Raw genomic sequence first — 19,329 nt, forward strand, 5'->3', positions numbered from 1 at the left:
CCAGGACTGACCTCCGCCTCATGTCCTCTGCATGTCCGCATAGTCCGAGGCCAGCCCTACCTCCACCACCCACATCCAGCCCTCGCCCCATGTCCTCCCATGTCTGCGTAGTCCAGGACTGGATGTAGGCCTCCCCACACTTTGTAAGTGTCCCCCCCCTCACCCTAACCCACCCAACCTAACTAACTAACCCCCGCTTACCCTATCCTTCAACATAATATGCACAATATATACAATATACCATACAATAAACATTACTATAACCACACATAACCACTCCCGAAGGACCAAGTTCAGCCTTTGCAAGCCTTTTAAAAACCATACACTTTATCCAAAACAAAAATCTAGGGTGAGAGTATCAGCCCACCACCAGGAAGAGTACTACTAGGCTATGGTACGCTAAAAGCAAAACCTCTCCAGAGGAGAGAGGCCCTGCTGGTACCCAGTCTTTCGTACTCGAGAGAACGTACCTTCACCAGGTCTCCCAGAATGTTCCTACACACCTCATCCACTGGGAGGACTTTCTGCCTTGTTGAAACTAAACACCGTGCGTTCCACGTGTAGTACCTAACCACTATGCTAACTAAAAAACATGTGCACAGGTCCCTTCTGCCCAGGTCTCTGAGCACTCCATAGGCCCACTCCGCATAGGAGAGGCTGGCTAGCCTAGGCCAGCCAATGGAAGCTCCCACCCGTTTGTACACCTCTGTATTAAAGGGACACTGGAGCAGGAAGTGCTCCATACTTTCCAGTATGGAGCCGCACTCCTCCCGGGGACAACCCCTTTCATCAGAGTTCCTGTACTTCAGATTGTCCCTTACATACAGCCTCCCGTGAAAGCAGCGCCAAGCCAAGTCCCAAAACTTCAAGGGGATCCTTGCAGAATTTAGCAACTGTAACCCCTTGTCTAGATCCCGGCTTGGGCAATCCTTGAGGGCCAGGGGCTTCTGGAAGTGGGACAACAAGACCCTCTCGTCAAGGGACCTCCTTGACAGAGTCCTGATTTCCCCTACCTCCAAACCCCACCGGCGGATTACCTTCAGAATCGGGGTGACGTAAGCCGGAAGATATCCGTGAGGCGTACGCAAGTCCTTCACTTGCCCTCCTGTCTCCCATTCCTGGAAGAAAGGCCGAAACCACCCCCGGCAGGAGACTACCCACGGAGAAGCCCTCTCCATCCAGAGGTTCGCCAGATTTACTTTAACAAATGTGTTTACAAGAAACACCACGGGGTTGACCATAGATAACCCCCCTAATCTCCTCGTGCGGTAAGTCACCTCCCTCTTGATCAGGTTCAGTCTATTCCCCCATAAGAGCTGGAAGAACAGACTGTAAACCCGAGTCCAGAGAGGCTCTGGCAAGATACACACACTGCCCAAATAGATAAGCAGAGGGAGCAGGAAAGCCTTGATCAGGTGCACCCTTTCCCTGAGGGTCAAAGACCAGCCCTTCGACTGGTCGACCTTCTGAGCGGCGATCTTAAGCCTGTCGTCCCAATTTTGAGTGGGATAATCCCCATGACCGAAATGGATGCCTAGGACTTTGGCTGACGACTGGGGCCCTGGGAGGGTGTCCGGGAGATCAAAAGCTGGATCACCCCCTCCCAGCCAGAGAATCTCACACTTATCCCGGTTGATCATGGACCCGGATGCTTCCGAGTAGCGATCCACCTCAGACATCACATATTCCGCCTCCCCTTTCGAGGACACGAAAATGGTGACATCGTCGGCGTACGCTACTGACCTCAGAGTGGCTTCCGGCGCCGCCGGATCCATCCCGACTCCCGCCAACGGTCCACGATTGACCCTCTTAAGAAAGGGATCAATCGCGAACACGTATAAAAGCGGGCTCAAAGGACAACCCTGGCGAACGCCGGACCCAACCTCAAAAGGGCAGCCAGACCAACCGTTCACAAGCGGGAAACTCTCCGCCCCCGCATACAAGATCTTTAACCAATCGACAAACCCCCCCGGCAGGCCATACTTCAGAAGGACCGACCATAGGTACTCATGGTTCACCCGATCAAATGCCTTTGCTTGATCTAAGGACAGCATGTACCCCCTCCAGTGGCCTGCTCTACTCTGTTCCACTGCCTCTCGGACACCGAGCACAGCACTAAAAGTGCTGCGGCCTGGAACCGAGCAATGCTGAGCCACCGAAAGGAGTTGAGGCGCAAATTTCACCAGCCTGTTAAACAGTATCTTGGCCAGAATCTTTCTGTCCGTATTGAGAAGTGCTATGGGACGCCAGTTCTCAATACGGCTCGGATCTTTACCTTTTGATAGGAGGATCAGGGCTGACCTCCTCATTGACTGAGGCAGAGTGCCCGAGGATAGACACTCATTGAATACCTCAGTCAAGAGGGGACATAAAGAGTCCTTAAAGGTCTTATAAAACTCGGATGTTAAGCCATCCGGGCCTGGCGACTTCTTCAGAGCTAACCCTTCCACCGCCAGGATAACTTCCTCCTTCCTGATCTCTTCTACCAAACCGTCAAAAGAGAGGTGAGCTTCTGACTCAGGGGTGATTTCAGCCAGGAAATCCGACATCTTGTCCCGATCCAGATCCCTCTTTCCCAAGAGGCACGAGTAAAAGGATCTGACGACTTCCAGGATCCCTGATCTGGACCTGTTCAGGGAACCCGTACTGTCAACCAGTCCTGTCACTAACTTACTCTTCACTGACATCTTACAATTTCTGTAGGGGTCGGGCGAGCGGTACTTCCCGAAGTCCCTCTCAAAAACTAAAGATGTGTGCCTATCATACTGGCACCTCTTGAGCAAAGATTTCACCCTGGAGATATCCTCGCGGCTACCTCCAGTCGAGACCAGATCTTCGAGTTTCCTCCTCAGACCCTGATACAGGCGGTACCTGTCCAGGGACCTGAGGCTCGAGAGCTGGCGGAAGAACTTTGCGGCCCGGTCTTTGAATACCTCCCACCACTCTGACTTAGTGTCACAGAGATCCAGCAAAGCTACCTGACTCTGAAGAAAGTCCTCAAAGGATTGTCTTACCTCTGCTTCCTCCAGGACTCCCACATTCAGCTTCCAGTAACCTCTTCCCATTTGGGGGGATTCTGAAATATTCAGAGAGAACATAATCAGACAGTGGTCAGAGAATTCTACCTCCACAACCCTTAAGGGCGAGAAAGTAGCCTCCTCCTTCAAAAAAAACCTGTCTATTCTAGACCTAATCCTATCTCCTCTATAGAAAGTGAAACCCCCGTGGTCTGGGGTGTGCCTAATGTGGACATCCACCAGACAAGCCTCACTAGCTATGCTATTTAAAGCTATACTATCATAAGCCAGCGGGTTTCTGGTGCCTCCCCTATCTTGGGACCTTATGATGGTGTTAAAGTCCCCACCAAAGACCACTTGCCGGCTTGTAAAAAGGAAAGGCTTGATCCTCATAAAGAGACATTTCCTGTCCCACTTGGACTGGGGCCCATAGATATTAATTAGGCGCAGTTCCTGTCCCTTCATGAGGATATCCAAGATCAAACACCTCCCCATTTCCAACTCAACCACCCGTCGGCATTCTACCGGTACGGTGAAAAGGACCGCCACTCCGCTATACGGCTCAGCCGCAAGAGACCAGAAGGAGGGCCCAGATCTCCACTCCCTCTTCGCCTTGTGGACTTCTGCCAAGTTTGACAGTCTGGTCTCCTGCAAAAATAAAACATCAGCTTCAACACGGCTGAAAAAATCAAAGGCTGTGTAGCGAGCCGCATCAGATTTAACGCTGGCGACATTAATGGTCGCCAGTGTGAGCTGAGTGGGTACCGCCATACTTGGTGTTTAAGCTGAATGTCCTCCATCCTTCCCACCCTTCCTACTCCTCCCGGGGCTATCCTCTAAGGCGGCGCGACCTCTTTTGAGAGAGACGGTGGTGTCCATGCCTTCTGTCACCACTGCTCCCTCTTGCGTACCACCCCTGCCTTTCTCAGTTCCGGGAATCGAGTTTGCCTCCTCTTCTGGGGACCTTACATCCACACCAGAGAGGGGCACGGGGCCTCCTGGAAGCTCTCCCACCTTCGACTCCGGTACCCCACTTCTTACCTCCTCCCCGGATGAAGAGGAGGCGGAGGTCTCATCCAAAGTGAGATACCGGTTGGAGAGCTCAAGAGGGGAGCCAGTTACGCCTTCCCTGGCTACTTTGGTCGGGCTTGTTCTCTTTTTTGAGTACCGTTTCCGTCTGTTGGTATAGGACCCAGTCTCACTACCCTCTGCTGCGCTTTCGTAGTGCGAAGACTGGGTCCCATCGGCTCGGTCTAGTCTCTTGATTTCCGCACTTAGCTCCCTGTCCCCTAGGGTCTCCGAACTACGGGAGTCAGCCACTTGGGGAGGGGCAGACATCACCCCATTGTGGTGGGGTTCCTTCTGCTCCCTCTCCGCCTGGCGTCTCTCCCTCCGCCTCTGCCGGGACGGACCGCTCTTGGTCTTCACTGACCTCTCAACTCGACTGTCTCCGCCAGCACCCGCCTCAGCCGAAGGGACCTCCCGGCCCACTCCTGCGTGAGCTCGGGCCGCATTAACCTCTGAGAGGGGACAACGACTAAATGGGTGTCCGAGCACACCACACAGGTTGCACCTAATCTCCTTGCAAGATGCGGCAAGGTGACCTGTCTCTCCACACAACGCGCACTTCTGCACTTGGCAGCTGGCGCTGAAGTGTGAAGGGCTGCCGCACTTGTGACAGAGCTTAGGCTGCCCCCTGTAGAAAACAAGAATCCTATCCCGACCGATGAAGGCAGAGGATGGAATGTGGGAAACCGTACTTCCCAGACATTTCAACTTCACATTGAAAGTCCAGGCTCCCGACCAAATGCCAAATTCGTCCAGGTTTTTGGATGGTACACCCTGGACGTCACCGTACCTGCTAAGCCAGGTCAGAATATCAACGCAAGAAAGCGATTCGTTACGGGTCAAAACGGTCACTTTCTTAACGTTGTTCTGACGGGTTATTGCCTGGGCGAAAAACCCCTTCCAATCCGGTAAGTTCTTCACCAGCTCATACCCGGACCAGAAAAGCTCTAGGCCCTCCGGCCGGGCAAAGCTGATGTTGAACTCCTTGGAACCGTAGGGATGTATCAGGGCGAAGATGTCAACCACCCTGAAACCCATCCCAAGCAGGAGCTCCACCACCCTTTTCCTTGTAGGGCAGGCATCATTGCTTCTCCACTTGAGACAGACTACATTCCGTCTGGTCCCAGGGCCGGTTGTGGGCAGGGACCAGGTGGTCTCGCCCCCCCTTTCCTCTCGGAAAGCTCGCAGGCCGTGCCTGTCTATCCATAAGGATAGGTCCACTTTCTCACCCTCTACTATCATCGAACTCTCCCCCCTTTTGAGGGCCTCCAGGAGCCGCCGCTGCAAGTCACCAACCGCGACTCCCGGGAATGAGGAAGCCAACGAGGACAGCCCCTCCCCCCCCACGGCCGCAGCCACACTGGCATAACTTCTGCCAGGTGTTACGGCCGCAGGAGGGGCAACCGAACCGGCCCCCCCCACTACACTAATACCAGGTGCCGCACCGGATCCCTCCGGAGGGCGGACACCAGGAGCCGCAGCCACCGCTTTTTCAGCGACGGTCCGCTGACCCCCAGCATCCATCCCACCTTTGGGGCCAGATGCAGCACCCTTACCAACACCACTACCACCACCCTGCTTGCATGCACCCTTTCTCTCTGCTGGGACAGCTGGTGCAACAAATGCTACTACACTTTTTTTATCTATAACTTTAATATCGTGTACACTGCCACTTCCTCTGCCACCGGCCAAGCCCTCCTCTGCTGCCCCAAAAACCTGGGCATTGGTGACTATACTCCTCCCCTCTCCAGCACTTAATTCAGCGCTGGAGGAGGAGGAAACAGAGGGGGCGTGCCCAGTAGCAATGTATGTCGCCAGATGTTCTGGCGCAATAACACCTTTTTTTCCTGAGGACCGGAGCGCGGACCTATCCTCTCCGGCGGCCCCAACTCCCAGTTCCTTCGTGCATAGGCGCTTGTTCGCCGCGCCCGCGAATTCACTCACGGCACCAGGAGTGCACCCGGAAGCACGGCCCGGCACCCCCCCGGCCACGCCACTATGCATGCCAACCGGAGGAGGCCCGGACGTGCCCGCGGACACACCCCCAGCCGCACCTCCAGCCGCATCAACACGGGGGGGGGGAGGATCGCGTCCAGGAGCGCACCCGGCACCATCCCCACCCACAGGAACAGCGCCGGGAACGCCCCCAGACACGACCCCCACCGCCACATCTCTGCTCCCCGATCCCCGCCGCAAACCGACAGCGGGGACCACAGGAGCACCATCATGGGTGGGAGGAACGGCGATCCCGTCGCACCGCCCCAGCACCACCTTACACACCGGGGCGGCGGGCAGGACCGCCTCTATCACGGGAGCAGGCTCCCGCACCAAGCCACTCCCCCCTCCCACAGGGGAGTGACCCACAGTGCCGGAGGCCCCCGAACCCGGGATGCTTCTCGCTGATGCCGCATCCGACATAGCCCCTGCCAGGTGCGGAACAAAAACGTACTTAGTTTCAAATGTCTTTTTTTCTTTTTTTTTCCCTTTTTTTTCCTTTCCTCCGTCCTCCAGGAGTTCGTCCCCGAAAACGAAACCCTGCAGTTCCACTGGTGACTCCAACATACGGATTTCCTCCATTAGTCCTCCGCCACCACCACCGCTGCCTTCTTCAAAGTCGTCGTCATCCGAAGGGGGCAGCTCCACTTGTTCAGCGGCAATGCTGCTGTACCCCTCCGGCACCGACAACTGAGAAATCAGAGGGGGAGCTGGTGCAGGTTCTGGCAGGGACGACCGGGGAGTGACAGTTGCGCCGGACACAGATGACTCACCCAGCGCACTGCCCTCCTCCTCCTCCCCGCTATCCCCCCCACACCGCTCCCCTCTCCTTTCCTCCATGGCCAAAAACCTTTCCTCATTTAGGAGTTTTTCCTCAAAGGGGCCGCTCTCAGCAATTAAAGTGTCTCTTTTTCTCCTAAAAATGTCAATCTCCTTTTTTAGCTCTTTTATCCTTAGTGATACAGGGGCCCGCTTCTTGCTAGACATAGCATTCGCCCTGGTCCTCTGCATCCCAAGCTCCTGGTTCAGGATTTTGAGGTGCCGTCCCAGCTCCTTAACCTCACGGAGGTGAAACGCCACGCGGGAGCTGTAGGTGGGGGTGGACTCTCCCTCCCGCCGGGACCCCCAACCTACCTGGGACGACACCTCTCCAGCCTCGGCAGTACTCCTCTTTGCAGAGGTTCCAGGGTCCTTGGGGGGGACTTGGCCGCCGCCACCTCGTCCGGATTTCTTCACCCCCTCGCCTCCATCACTCTGGTTCCTTGTGCGGGATCCACTACCTCCGCCTGACCCCGACCGGGGAGCAGGGTAACTCCGCTTGGATGCCATGGCCGCAGGACCCTGCCAGCTCCCTAGGGAGAGGCAGGGCCTGGGCTGGGGAGAAAGTTGGAATCTTCTCCCCACAAGCCTGGTTCCGCCCAGGGGATTCAGATGAAAATAAAATCCCTTGGGCCTTGCTGCCTCTGGAAGTTCAGGAGCTCCACCCAAGCACGTCCTCCCTCCTTGCTGGCTGGAGCTGCACTGCAATTACCGCGGCTGCTGGCACCAGACTTGCCCTCCAATAGATCCTCGTTAAAGGATTTAAAGTGTACTCATTCCAATTACAGGGCCTCGAAAGAGTCCTGTATTGTTATTTTTCGTCACTACCTCCCCGAGTCGGGAGTGGGTAATTTGCGCGCCTGCTGCCTTCCTTGGATGTGGTAGCCGTTTCTCAGGCTCCCTCTCCGGAATCGAACCCTGATTCCCCGTTACCCGTGGTCACCATGGTAGGCGCAGAAAGTACCATCGAAAGTTGATAGGGCAGACATCCGAATGGATCGTCGCCGTCACGGGGACATGCGATCGGCCCGAGGTTATCTAGAGTCACCAAAGCGGCCGGGGAGAGCGGCGGCGGGCGGGAATCGGGGAGGCCGAGACCACCCCCGCCCGCGGGCCCCGCCGCGCCCGGGCCCCCGGATTGGTTTTGGTCTGATAAATGCACGCATCCCTGGGGGTCAGCGCTCGTCGGCATGTATTAGCTCTAGAATTACCACAGTTATCCAAGTAACGGTTGGAGCGATCAAAGGAACCATAACTGATTTAATGAGCCATTCGCAGTTTCACTGTACCGGCCGTGCGTACTTACACGTGCATGGCTTAATCTTTGAGACAAGCATATGCTACTGGCAGGATCAACCAGGTAGGCGACGGAGCGAGGAGGGGGCGGTTTCCCGGAGAAACCCGCGCCCCCCCGGTGCGGAGAGGGAGGAGGAGGCGGACGGAAAGATCCGGAGTCTGACCGAACGCCCCTGAAGGGCCGAGCGCGGCCCTCTTCCTCCCCCTTCCTAGCCGCTGAGAGCAGAGGAGCAGACGAGGGCGGTGGGGGTGAGAGGGAAGGAGGTGTATCCGGAGGACGAGGAGAAGAAGCCCCCAGGGCCGAGGCCCGGGGACGGGTCGCCTGCCTCTCGGTGGCTCCTTGTCTACCCGCTTCAACCCTGTAGTCTCTCTTCTCTGGCATAAACTCAGGGCTATGCGGCGCGGGTGATCCCTGCCCGGTGGCGCGGGTTCACCCCGCCGTGGGGGTCGCCAAAGAGTGGGGCCCGACAGCAGAGAAGGGCACGCAGCCGCCGCGCTGGGGGGACGCCTCGGGGACGACCGGGGTTTACTGGGGAGCGGCAGAGGGCAGACACCCCACGCTTCCCTTAGGCCCGAAAGAAATCGGGTGACTGGGGAGCGGCGGAGGGCGTACGACCCAAGCGTCCCTTAGGCCCGGGAGGTCCTCCCGCAGCGAGACAGCGCGACTTCGGGCGCCTTTTCTCCGGAAGTACGGGCGTACGGGTGTCGACCGCAGAAAGAAGACGCGCAGCCGCCGAGCGGAGGGCGCCGCGGGAACGGAACGGCCCGCCCGGGTTACTGGGGAGCGGCGGAGGGAAGACACCCCTCGCATCCCTTAGGCCCGAAATAAATCAGGTCGCTGGGGAGCGGCGGAGGGCGTACGAACCCGCGCGTCCCTTAGGCCCAGGAGGCTGTCCTCCCGCGGTGAGACCGCAAGACTTCAAACGTGTTTCTTCTGCCCGTTCGGGTGTCGACCGCAGAGAAGACGTGCCTCCGCCGCACAGGGAACGCCGCACGGGGACGGGAACGAACCCGGGTTACTGGGGAGTGACAGAGGGCAGACACCACCTACGCGTCCCTTAGGCCCGAAACAAATCGGGTGACTGGGGAGCGGCGGAGGGCATACGACCCACGCATCCCTTAGGCCCGGGAAGGCCCAACCCGTGGCGAGACCGCACGGTTTCAAACACATTTTCCTGCCCGTGCGGGTGTTTGGGTGTCGACCGCAGAGAAGATGTGCCGCCGCACAGGGCGCACCGCAGGGACGGAACGACTCGGGTTACTGGGGAGAGGCAGAGGGCAGACACCCCACGCATCCCTTAGGCCCGAAACTAATCGGGTCGCTGGGGAGCGGCGGAGGGCGTACGACCCACGCGTCCCTTAGGCCCGGGAGGTCCTCCCTCGCGATTACAGACGCCTATTTTCTGCCCGTTCGACGGGGAACGCCGCGAGGACGGAACGAACCCGGGTTACTGGGGAGTGACAGAGGGCAGACACCACCTACGCGTCCCTTAGGCCCGAAACAAATCGGGTGACTGGGGAGCGGCGGAGGGCATACAACCCACGCATCCCTTAGGCCCAGGAAGGCCCAACCCGTGGCGAAACCGCACGGTTTCAAACACATTTTCCTGCCCGTTCAGGTGTTTGGGTGTCGACCGCGGAGAAGATGTGCCGCCGCACAGGGCGCACCGCAGGGACGGAACGACTCGGGTTACTGGGGAGGGGCAGAGGGCAGACACCCCACGCATCCCTTAGGCCCGAAACTAATCGGGTCGCTGGGGAGCGGCGGAGGGCATACGACCCACGCGTCCCTTAGGCCCGGGAGGTCCTCCCGCGGTGAGACCGCGCGATTACAGACGCCTATTTTCTGCCCGTTCGGAGCGAGCTCGACAGGACAGCCAGAGGGGTTCCCCCCAAGCAATCCACCCCCGGCAGCAGGAGCTGGGCGAGGGGGTCGCACGGATGAGGGGACCGCCACAAGCGCCGCGACACACAGCGTCGAACCCGGGCTAGAAGGGAGAGGGGACACACTCGCCATATGCCGGCACGGACTCCAAAGTCCGGCCGAGCGAGGGTCCCTACCCGCCGGGTCACGACAAGCCAAATCGATCAAGGGTGAAGAAAGCAGGGGAAGGAGTGTGCGACTCCTGCCCAGGCCCCTGGAACTGCCGGTGGGATGCGCCCACCCAGTTCGCTCCCCTGGGCCTCTCTACCTTCTTCCGGGAGGTGTCGGAAAGGGGGGCCCCCTCTCGTGTCACATGACGCTGAGACCCAGGGGTCTCGAGCCGTCCTGCCCAGGCTCTGGAACTGCTGTCGGTAAGAGACAGCCAGGTTTGATCTCATAGCTGGTTCTCTCGCTCAAACCAACAAAGTCCATCTTTCTACCTTCTCTTGCCGGCGGGAGGAGTGTGCGACTCCTGCCCAGGCCCCTGGAACTGCCGGTGGGATGCGCCCACCCAGTTCGCTCCCCTGGGCCTCTCTACCTTCTTCCGGGAGGTGTTGGAAAGGGGGGCCCCCTCTCGTGTCACATGACGCTGAGACCCAGGGGTCTCGAGCCGTCATGCCCAGGCTCTGGAACTGCTGTCGGTAAGAGACAGCCAGGTTCGATCTCATAGCTGGTTCTCTCGCTCAAACCAACAAAGTCCATCTTTCTACCTTCTCTTGCCGGCGGGAGGAGTGTGCGACTCCTGCCCAGGCCCCTGGAACTGCCGGTGGGATGCGCCCACCCAGTTCGCTCCCCTGGGCCTCTCTACCTTCTTCCGGGAGGTGTCGGAAAGGGGGGCTCCCTCTCGTGTCACATGACGCTGAGACCCAGGGGTGTCGAGCCGTCCTGCCCAGGCTCTGGAACTGCTGTCGGTAAGAGACAGCCAGGTTCGATCTCATAGCTGGTTCTCTCGCTCAAACCAACAAAGTCCATCTTTCTACCTTCTCTTGCCGGCGGGAGGAGTGTGCGACTCCTGCCCAGGCCCCTGGAACTGCCGGTGGGATGCGCCCACCCAGTTCGCTCCCCTGGGCCTCTCTACCTTCTTCCGGGAGGTGTTGGAAAGGGGGGCCCCCTCTCGTGTCACATGACGCTGAGACCCAGGGGTCTCGAGCCGTCATGCCCAGGCTCTGGAACTGCTGTCGGTAAGAGACAGCCAGGTTCGATCTCATAGCTGGTTCTCTCGCTCAAACCAACAAAGTCCATCTTTCTACCTTCTCTTGCCGGCGGGAGGAGTGTGCGACTCCTGCCCAGGCCCCTGGAACTGCCGGTGGGATGCGCCCACCCAGTTCGCTCCCCTGGGCCTCTCTACCTTCTTCCGGGAGGTGTCGGAAAGGGGGGCTCCCTCTCGTGTCACATGACGCTGAGACCCAGGGGTGTCGAGCCGTCCTGCCCAGGCTCTGGAACTGCTGTCGGTAAGAGACAGCCAGGTTCGATCTCATAGCTGGTTCTCTCGCTCAAACCAACAAAGTCCATCTTTCTACCTTCTCTTGCCGGCGGGAGGAGTGTGCGACTCCTGCCCAGGCCCCTGGAACTGCCGGTGGGATGCGCCCACCCAGTTCGCTCCCCTGGGCCTCTCTACCTTCTTCCGGGAGGTGTTGGAAAGGGGGGCCCCCTCTCGTGTCACATGACGCTGAGACCCAGGGGTCTCGAGCCGTCATGCCCAGGCTCTGGAACTGCTGTCGGTAAGAGACAGCCAGGTTCGATCTCATAGCTGGTTCTCTCGCTCAAACCAACAAAGTCCATCTTTCTACCTTCTCTTGCCGGCGGGAGGAGTGTGCGACTCCTGCCCAGGCCCCTGGAACTGCCGGTGGGATGCGCCCACCAAGTTCGCTCCCCTGGGCCTCTCTACCTTCTTCCGGGAGGTGTTGGAAAGGGGGGCCCCCTCTCGTGTCACATGACGCTGAGACCCAGGGGTCTCGAGCCGTCATGCCCAGGCTCTGGAACTGCTGTCGGTAAGAGACAGCCAGGTTCGATCTCATAGCTGGTTCTCTCGCTCAAACCAACAAAGTCCATCTTTCTACCTTCTCTTGCCGGCGGGAGGAGTGTGCGACTCCTGCCCAGGCCCCTGGAACTGCCGGTGGGATGCGCCCACCCAGTTCGCTCCCCTGGGCCTCTCTACCTTCTTCCGGGAGGTGTTGGAAAGGGGGGCCCCCTCTCGTGTCACATGACGCTGAGACCCAGGGGTCTCGAGCCGTCATGCCCAGGCTCTGGAACTGCTGTCGGTAAGAGACAGCCAGGTTCGATCTCATAGCTGGTTCTCTCGCTCAAACCAACAAAGTCCATCTTTCTACCTTCTCTTGCCGGCGGGAGGAGTGTGCGACTCCTGCCCAGGCCCCTGGAACTGCCGGTGGGATGCGCCCACCCAGTTCGCTCCCCTGGGCCTCTCTACCTTCTTCCGGGAGGTGTTGGAAAGGGGGGCCCCCTCTCGTGTCACATGACGCTGAGACCCAGGGGTGTCGAGCCGTCATGCCCAGGCTCTGGAACTGCTGTCGGTAAGAGACAGCCAGGTTCGATCTCATAGCTGGTTCTCTCGCTCAAACCAACAAAGTCCATCTTTCTACCTTCTCTTGCCGGCGGGAGGAGTGTGCGACTCCTGCCCAGGCCCCTGGAACTGCCGGTGGGATGCGCCCACCCAGTTCGCTCCCCTGGGCCTCTCTACCTTCTTCCGGGAGGTGTTGGAAAGGGGGGCCCCCTCTCGTGTCACATGACGCTGAGACCCAGGGGTCTCGAGCCGTCATGCCCAGGCTCTGGAACTGCTGTCGGTATGAGACAGCCAGGTTTGATCTCATAGCTGGTTCTCTCGCTCAAACCAACAAAGTCCATGTTTCTACCTTCTCTTGCCGGCGGGAGGAGAGGGGGTATCGTGCCCGGGCCCCATGGGACTGCCGGGGGTGGGGGGGGGACAAACCACCGGGTTTACTCTCCACGTTCGCCCGATTCCGAATAGCAAGTCCCCCTTACCCTTTTGGCGGAGAAAGGGCCGGGGTGGGGGACTCCTGCCCGGGCCCCTGGAACTGCTGGCGGGATGCGCCCCTCGACTCCATCCCCTTGTCATGGTCCTCTCTCTCTCTCTCCAAGAAAAATGACAAAGTCCACACGGTTCTCTGTGCCAGCGGGAGGAGTGGGCGACTCCTACCCAGGCCCCTGGAACTGCTGGTGGGATGTGACCACACAGTTCACCCCCACTGAAGCCTCTCTACCTTCTTCTCTAGGAAACCGCGACTTGAAGGCTTGTAGAGGGGGACTTGTGCTCAGATCGTCGCCACACACAGCGTCGAACCCGGGCTAGAAGGGAGAGGGGACATGCTCGCCGTATGCCGGCACGGACTCCAAAGTCCGGCCGAGCGAGGGTCCCTACCCGCCGGGTCGCTACATGCCAAATCGATCTAGGGTGGGTGGAGGAGGTTCGCACAGACAACAGGATCCGAGGGTGGAGAAGACAGGGGGAGGAGTGGGGGACTCCTACCCAGGCCTCTGGAACTGCTGGTGGGACGTGAACACACTGTTCACCCCCTGGAGCCTCTCTACCTTCTTCTCGGCCCCCCTTTGGGGCTAGGGAGCCGAGACTTGTAGGGATGGTAGAGGGGGACTTGGGCTCCGAGAGGAGACCTCCAGCTTGTCTGTACCACCTTCCCTCCGGGAATGGCAGAGGGGGGGAAATCAGAAATTCTTACCCGCCTACGGTGCTCCTTTCCTGGGTAGACATTTCCAAAAAAAACCCTGAATCTGTGGAAGTCTTGCCTCCCAGCCGACACCTCGGATGTCATGGAACTGATGGTGGGATCAAAACACCCTGCACACCCCCCAGGGTTTTTCTACCTTCTTCCGGGAAGTGTTGGAAAGGGGGGCCCCCTTTCGTGACACATGCCGCTGAGACCCAGGGGTGTCGAGCCGTCCTGCCCAGGCTCTGGAACTGCTGTCGGTATGAGACGACCAGGTTCACTCTCATAGCTGGTTCTCTTTCTCAAAACCTCAAAACGGACACCCCTATGGAAGTTCAGCCCAGCGGCCCCCTCTCAAGCTAGGGGTCCCAGACTTGGAGGGCTGGTAGAGGGGGACTTGGGCTCCAAGAGGACACATCCAGCTTGTCTGTACCACCTTCCCTCCGGAACTGGCAGAGGGACAAAGTCGGACATTGTTACCCGATTTGACTTCCATAAGCCTGGGGACGTTTTTCACAAAGTCCCCCTCCTTCATGGAAGTGGCCCCCAGCGGCTTCCCTTGGAGCTAGGAAGCCGAGACTTGCAGGGCTGGTAGAGGGGGACTTGGGCTCCGAGAGGAGACCTCCAGCTTTTCTGTACCACCTTCCCTCCGGGAATGGCAGAGGGGGGAAAGTCAGAAATTCTTACCCGCCTACGGTGCTCCTTTCCTGGGTAGACATTTCCAAAAAAAAACTGAATCTGTGGAAGTCTTCCCTCCCAGCCGACACATCGGATGTCATGGAACTGATGGTGGGATCAAATCACACTGCCCCCCCCCCCCCCCCCAGGGTCTCTCTACCTTCTTCCGGGAGGTGTTGGAAAGGGAGACCCCCCTTCCGTGTCACATGCCTCTGAGACCCAGGGGTGTCGAGCCGTCATGCCCAGCCTCTGGAACTGCTGCTGGGGAGAGACGGCCAGGTTCGCTCTCATAGCTGGTTCTCTCGCTCAAACCATCAAATGATACCTTCTCTTGCCGGCGGAAAGGAGTGTGGGACTCCTGCCCAGGCCCCTGGAACTGTCAGTGGGATGCGCCCACCCAGTTGACCCCTTGGAGCCTCTCTACCTTCTTCTCGGTCCCCTTAGGGGGTAGGAAGCCGAGACTTGAAGGGCTTGTAGAGGGGGACTTGTGCTCCGAGATGAGGGGACCGCCACACACAGCGTCGAACCTGGGCTAGAAGGGAGAGGGGACGCACTCACCATATGCCGGCACGGACTCCAAAGTCCGGCCGAGCGAGGGTCCCTACCCGCCGGGTCGCGACATGCCAAATCGATCTAGGGTGGGTGGAGGACGTTCGCACAGACAACAAGATCCAAGGGTGGAGAAAGCAGGGGGTGGAGTGGGGGACTCCTACCCAGGCCCCTGGAACAGCTGATGGGATGAGACCACCCAGTTTGCCCCCTGAGGCATAGCTCCCTTCTTCCAAGGGATGTGCGAGACTTGACTCCCATGCCATGATACACCACCTCTGTGGATCAGGAGAGGCTTAACATCGTGCCCAGCCTCTGGAACCGCTGGTGGGATGAGACCACCCAGTTCGCCCCGGGGCCAATCTCCCTTCTTCCAAGGGATGTGCGAGACTTGACTCCCATGCCATGATACACCACCTCTGTGGATCAGGAGAGGCTTAACATCGTGCCCAGCCTCTGGAACCGCTGGTGGGATGAGACCACCTAGTTCGCCCCGGGGCCAATCTCCCTTCTTCCAAGGGATGTGCGAGACTTGACTCCCATGCCATGATACACCACCTCTGTGGATCAGGAGAGGCTTATCATCGTGCCCAGCCTCTGGAACCGCTGGTGGGATGAGACCACCCAGTTCGCCCCGGGGCCAATCTCCCTTCTTCCAAGGGATGTGCGAGACTTGACTCCCATGCCATGATACACCACCTCTGTGGATCAGGAGAGGCTTAACATCGTGCCCAGCCTCTGGAACCGCTGGTGGGATGAGACCACCCAGTTCGCCCCGGGGCCAATCTCCCTTCTTCCAAGGGATGTGCGAGACTTGACTCCCATGCCATGATACACCACCTCTGTGGATCAGGAGAGGCTTAACATCGTGCCCAGCCTCTGGAACCGCTGGTGGGATGAGACCACCCAGTTCGCCCCGGGGCCAATCTCCCTTCTTCCAAGGGATGTGCGAGACTTGACTCCCATGCCATGATACACCACCTCTGTGGATCAGGAGAGGCTTAACATCGTGCCCAGCCTCTGGAACCGCTGGTGGGATGAGACCACCCAGTTCGCCCCGGGGCCAATCTCCCTTCTTCCAAGGGATGTGCGAGACTTGACTCCCATGCCATGATACACCACCTCTGTGGATCAGGAGAGGCTTAACATCGTGCCCAGCCTCTGGAACCGCTGGTGGGATGAGACCACCTAGTTCGCCCCGGGGCCAATCTCCCTTCTTCCAAGGGATGTGCGAGACTTGACTCCCATGCCATGATACACCACCTCTGTGGATCAGGAGAGGCTTATCATCGTGCCCAGCCTCTGGAACCGCTGGTGGGATGAGACCACCCAGTTCGCCCCGGGGCCAATCTCCCTTCTTCCAAGGGATGTGCGAGACTTGACTCCCATGCCATGATACACCCCCTCTGTGGATCAGGAGAGGCTTAACATCGTGCCCAGCCTCTGGAACCGCTGGTGGGATGAGACCACCCAGTTCGCCCCAGGGCCAATCTCCCTTCTTCCAAGGGATGTGCGAGACTTGACTCCCATGCCATGATACACCACCTCTGTGGATCAGGAGAGGCTTAACATCGTGCCCAGCCTCTGGAACCGCTGGTGGGATGAGACCACCTAGTTCGCCCCGGGGCCAATCTCCCTTCTTCCAAGGGATGTGCGAGACTTGACTCCCATGCCATGATACACCACCTCTGTGGATCAGGAGAGGCTTATCATCGTGCCCAGCCTCTGGAACCGCTGGTGGGATGAGACCACCCAGTTCGCCCCGGGGCCAATCTCCCTTCTTCCAAGGGATGTGCGAGACTTGACTCCCATGCCATGATACACCACCTCTGTGGATCAGGAGAGGCTTAACATCGTGCCCAGCCTCTGGAACCGCTGGTGGGATGAGACCACCCAGTTCGCCCCGGGGCCAATCTCCCTTCTTCCAAGGGATGTGCGAGACTTGACTCCCATGCCATGATACACCACCTCTGTGGATCAGGAGAGGCTTAACATCGTGCCCAGCCTCTGGAACCGCTGGTGGGATGAGACCACCCAGTTCGCCCCGGGGCCAATCTCCCTTCTTCCAAGGGATGTGCGAGACTTGACTCCCATGCCATGATACACCACCTCTGTGGATCAGGAGAGGCTTAACATCGTGCCCAGCCTCTGGAACCGCTGGTGGGATGAGACCACCCAGTTCGCCCCGGGGCCAATCTCCCTTCTTCCAAGGGATGTGCGAGACTTGACTCCCATGCCATGATACACCACCTCTGTGGATCAGGAGAGGCTTAACATCGTGCCCAGCCTCTGGAACCGCTGGTGGGATGAGACCACCTAGTTCGCCCCGGGGCCAATCTCCCTTCTTCCAAGGGATGTGCGAGACTTGACTCCCATGCCATGATACACCCCCTCTGTGGATCAGGAGAGGCTTATCATCGTGCCCAGCCTCTGGAACCGCTGGTGGGATGAGACCACCCAGTTCGCCCCGGGGCCAATCTCCCTTCTTCCAAGGGATGTGCGAGACTTGACTCCCATGCCATGATACACCCCCTCTGTGGATCAGGAGAGGCTTAACATCGTGCCCAGCCTCTGGAACCGCTGGTGGGATGAGACCACCCAGTTCGCCCCGGGGCCAATCTCCCTTCTTCCAAGGGATGTGCGAGACTTGACTCCCATGCCATGATACACCACCTCTGTGGATCAGGAGAGGCTTATCATCGTGCCCAGCCTCTGGAACCGCTGGTGGGATGAGACCACCCAGTTCGCCTCGGGGCCAATCTCCCTTCTTCCAAGGGATGTGCGAGACTTGACTCCCATGCCATGATACACCACCTCTGTGGATCAGGAGAGGCTTAACATCGTGCCCAGCCTCTGGAACCGCTGGTGGGATGAGACCACCCAGTTCGCCCCGGGGCCAATCTCCCTTCTTCCAAGGGATGTGCGAGACTTGACTCCCATGCCATGATACACCACCTCTGTGGATCAGGAGAGGCTTAACATCGTGCCCAGCCTCTGGAACCGCTGGTGGGATGAGACCACCCAGTTCGCCCCGGGGCCAATCTCCCTTCTTCCAAGGGATGTGCGAGACTTGACTCCCATGCCATGATACACCACCTCTGTGGATCAGGAGAGGCTTATCATCGTGCCCAGCCTCTGGAACCGCTGGTGGGATGAGACCACCCAGTTCGCCCCGGGGCCAATCTCCCTTCTTCCAAGGGATGTGCGAGACTTGACTCCCATGCCATGATACACCACCTCTGTGGATCAGGAGAGGCTTAACATCGTGCCCAGCCTCTGGAACCGCTGGTGGGATGAGACCACCCAGTTCGCCCCGGGGCCAATCTCCCTTCTTCCAAGGGATGTGCGAGACTTGACTCCCATGCCATGATACACCACCTCTGTGGATCAGGAGAGGCTTATCATCGTGCCCAGCCTCTGGAACCGCTGGTGGGATGAGACCACCCAGTTCGCCCCGGGGCCAATCTCCCTTCTTCCAAGGGATGTGCAAGACTTGACTCCCATGCCATGATACACCACCTCTGTGGATCAGGAGAGGCTTATCATCGTGCCCAGCCTCTGGAACCGCTGGTGGGATGAGACCACCCAGTTCGCCTCGGGGCCAATCTCCCTTCTTCCAAGGGATGTGCGAGACTTGACTCCCATGCCATGATACACCACCTCTGTGGATCAGGAGAGGCTTATCATCGTGCCCAGCCTCTGGAACTGATGACCTGAGCCAACTTCATTTGAGATAGAAAAATAGTTTATTTCATTTACACATACATATTAATCACTGCTACTTGAAGTGTTGGGCAGACATTCCATCTCCCTCCCCACCATGTGTATTTCCTCCAGGAGGGCAGCGGCAGATGGGGTCCGGTCCTCATCACTACTACCAGATCTCTTCACCAGCTTGTAACCATGACAGATGTCATCTAGCACTTTCTCTCGGTAGTGCCTGTCCGCCGTGGAGTTTGTGTGTGCCAAGTACTTTGCAAACAGAGTCTTTTCAGGATCAGTGTACCTTGCAAGCGTCCATGTTTCACAGACCTTCCTGACCACCTGACTGGAGATATCGGGGAGGTTATACCTGGGAACGAAGGGGAGAATAAGCTGAAGATCCGGGCAACAAAGAGACATAGAGCAGGGATAACTGCTTGGGCACTACTCACTTTGATTGGTAGCTCTTGATGTCTCGTGAAACAGTATGTCGCTCAGTTCCCACTGAAGAGAGGAAGAATTTATCCTTTGGATCGTCTATGTCACTTTTGGTTAGCAATGGCCGGACTTTTTCATAGTA

At 58.4% G+C, this 19,329-nt stretch overlaps 2 long non-coding RNA genes across 2 annotated transcripts in view; both read right to left on the reverse strand.

The window, feature by feature from the left end:
• The window catches only part of LOC120995389, a 24,420-nt gene extending 5,318 nt beyond the window's left edge, over positions 1–19,102 (reverse strand). The window contains exons 1-2 of the long non-coding RNA XR_005777583.1: positions 19,092–19,102; positions 4,223–4,228 (exon numbers count right to left, since the gene is read on the reverse strand). This is a non-coding gene — a long non-coding RNA (uncharacterized LOC120995389). The remainder of the gene's footprint in view (positions 1–4,222; positions 4,229–19,091) is intronic.
• On the reverse strand, positions 8,661–9,809 carry LOC120995390. The gene is made up of 3 exons (XR_005777584.1): positions 9,768–9,809; positions 9,432–9,574; positions 8,661–8,703 (listed from the first exon to the last, which is right to left on the reverse strand). It is a non-coding gene; the product is annotated as an uncharacterized LOC120995390 (long non-coding RNA).
• Positions 19,103–19,329: the final 227 nt, after the last annotated feature.

Source organism: Bufo bufo, chromosome 3, assembly GCF_905171765.1.
Source record: "Bufo bufo chromosome 3, aBufBuf1.1, whole genome shotgun sequence".
NCBI lineage: Eukaryota > Metazoa > Chordata > Amphibia > Anura > Bufonidae > Bufo > Bufo bufo.